We start from the raw sequence: 3,122 nt of genomic DNA, 5'->3' as shown, positions 1-3,122 counted from the left end.
GGCTCCTGGATCTCATTGTTGTTGCCTGCCTTCAACTGAGAATATAGCCTCAAGAATATCCAAGACCCAAACATTTTCCTCCAGCTACATGCAGCAGAGGAATTTGGTTGTAAGGTGCAAGCTGCCTTTCAGGGAAATTGGCGCGTCATTTGTCATTCTAGAACGCTTGAAATGCTTTTGGGAAATAATAAGTTTCCATGTAACCATGGCTGGTAGGCACAGGTGTATCTGAAGTCAAGTGTGTCCCTGTTACAGGAGAAATAATAGCAAGAATGGCAGAAATAAAAATAAAATGAGAACTCGGTTTCGTTCCAAGAGGTTCTGTCCACCATTCCATGTTACACTTCCAGGAATCCTGAGTACAGTGACCACATTGGTGTCTACTCCCAAAACACAACACAGTGTGAAACACAAGAGACAGAAATACATATTACAGATGCAAGCAAACAGCAAAATTCTGTGAAGTAACCAATGCCCTTTTTTAATTTTAGAAACAAAATGTGAATTTTGTTTTAACAATACCCGGATCTCAGTGAATGAAGGCTTTGCATATTTTCCTGTTTTAATCGGTTGTATTATAAACACAACTGACCCCACACTTGCTTTTCAATGAGGTTAAGGTGAAGCCCAGAGCATGGGACTGGAAATTGCTTCTTTGACACTTAAAACACAAACAAGAATGCCAGGAATCACACTGAGTCAAACATCAACATTGGCCAAGGGAAAGGTGTACAGCACCTTGAATGATACTCTGGGCCTCCTTTGTTCATGGGGCACCAAGATGAATAGGAGAGGATGTGACCTCAGTCCCAGGAGCGTTGAGAACTTTCTTGCAACACCCAGAGATACAAAGGGCCTCTTTGACACATTGCATTTCTCTTCAGTGCAAGTAAGTTCCATGTGGTTTAAAGTGTGACATTAGGGTAGTTGCTAAGGAACATTTTTGTTTCAGGCTGAGAGTTACAGGCCAATGGAGAGCAGGGCCAGAGGCAAAAGTGGATGGAGAAACAAATGTAAATTTTATAGTAAGCTTGCTTCTACACATACGCACATGACCCTCTATATTCTCCATGCAGACAAGCAAGAAGCAATTTCAGAGTTCAAGGGCAATGACTGGTGAAGAGTCACAGGCAGAGTTTCCCAAGCTCGGGCCTCCAGCTTGGGACTACAACTCCCATCATCCCTAGCTAACAGGACTAGTGGTCAGTGATGATGGGAATTGTAGTCCAAAAACAGCTGGAGACCCAAGTTTGGGAAACCCTGGTCATAGGTGTCTCCCCCTCCAGCTGCAGCAAACTCCCCTTCCCTCCTTGTGTCCCAGAACCAGGAGAAGCATGAAAAAGGATAGGAGAGAGGTTGGCTGCATGCAGCGTGATGCAGGCAAAGTTTCCACTTTCTTGGGGAAAGCCCTGAGGAGGCAGGGACTTTCAGTCTCCGCAACTGATTTTCATGAATGAAGACCACCGGGAATGAGTTGCTCTTCTCATTGGCCTGACATTCAGTCAAGATTGTGGAGATTGTGTTTGTGTTTGTTTGTTTGTTTGTTTGTTTGTTTGCTTGCTAATAAAGCCAGAGTGGTGTAGTGGTTAAGAGTGGTAGACTCGTAATCTGGGGAACCGGGTTCGCTTCCCCACTCCTCCACATGCAGCTGCTGGGTGACCTTGGGCTAGTCACACTTCTCTGAAGTCTCTCAGCCTCACTCACCTCACAGAGTGTTTGTTGCGGGGGAGGAAGGGAAAGGAGAATGTTAGCCACTTTGAGACTCCTTTGGGTAGTGATAAAGCGGGATATCAAATCCAAACTTTTCTAAAGAGTTCACACCGTCTTTGAACCATGTGATTACTCACAAGCAGGCTCCTGTGACACCCAGACTGAGAGGCTTGAGGAGCTGTACTATGCTTCTGGGCCTGAGATCCCCCAGCCCCGCATTAGGATCAGACAAATATCTAGCACAGGGGTGGGGAACCTCAGGAGTGGTCCTCCAAGCCTCTGGGTCTGAACCACACCACATCCTTCCCCCAGGCCACACCCCTCATTGGCCCTGCTTTGCAACCTCCTCAAATGTTTCGCCTGGCTGAAACAGGTCCTTGATTTCTGGGGGTGTCCCTTGTGTGCCCGGATGGAGGATAGACAGGGGTGTGTGTATGTCTATAGAAACTAGCCTGCCCACTGGTGCCTCTAGCCCCACCTGCCACTGGAGGGTGGTCCCTGGAAGGCTGGCCAGAAGAGAATGCAGCCCTCAGGTTGAAAAAGGCTTCCCACCTCTCATCTAGCACCACCATATACATGATTCTCCAATAGCTGAGGCAGAAACTCTGCTGTCTTATCTCATAGGTGACCATGACATCTGTGACTGCTCTTGTACATAGGCAGGTGGAAGTGGTAGTGTGACATAACTATTATGTACTGAGTTTAATAGGATCCAAATTGCAGCAGTCTGATTGGTCCTAGAACAATAGGATTCAGAATGCAGCAGTCTGATTGGTCCTAGAACAATAGGGTCCAAATTGCAGCAGTCTGATTGGTCTGCAGGAGCCACCCAATCCAACTCCAGGTGGAAGTGAATCTGCAACCTGATTGGCCTACAGGAGAATCCCGGAACTAGCCAATCACGTGGGGCCCATTAGCAGACATTTCGGGGGGAAATTCCATTCCTCACTACTAAGAGCTGAATAAAGAGCATGAAATCAGCACTCGACTCAGAGTATATTCCAATAACATTGTGATCTCAGTTTTGCACACCACCCCAATCTCTGAGTGGTGCAAGAATCCAGGGGTTCTAGGTGCCTCCCCAGGGTTCTATTTCCTTGGAATAAGGGACAGTGGAGACTGTGGTATCTTTAGGATATGTGGCTTATTTACATCTAAGGCTCCGATGGATGGGCTCAGAGCAGTAACACCCCAGAAGGTATCACTTCTCCCATAACTACAGCCTTGGATTCAAGCAGAAATCAAGCATGGCTCTCCCTCTCTGGTTTCCGCCATCTCCTAGCCCAGCTCTCTCATTCATCACCAGCCAGGTATGGGAGGGGACCACCCATTTTGCCTCTGGCACAGAGCATCTTCCTTTTTTATACCAACAATCCATTCTTAGAGGGCATTATGGGCCTTGCCTGGCTACT

The sequence above is a fragment of the Podarcis bocagei genome (assembly GCF_964188305.1).
Source record: "Podarcis bocagei genome assembly, chromosome: 4".
NCBI lineage: Eukaryota > Metazoa > Chordata > Lepidosauria > Squamata > Lacertidae > Podarcis > Podarcis bocagei.
Note: the sequence above shows the minus strand (reverse complement) of the source record.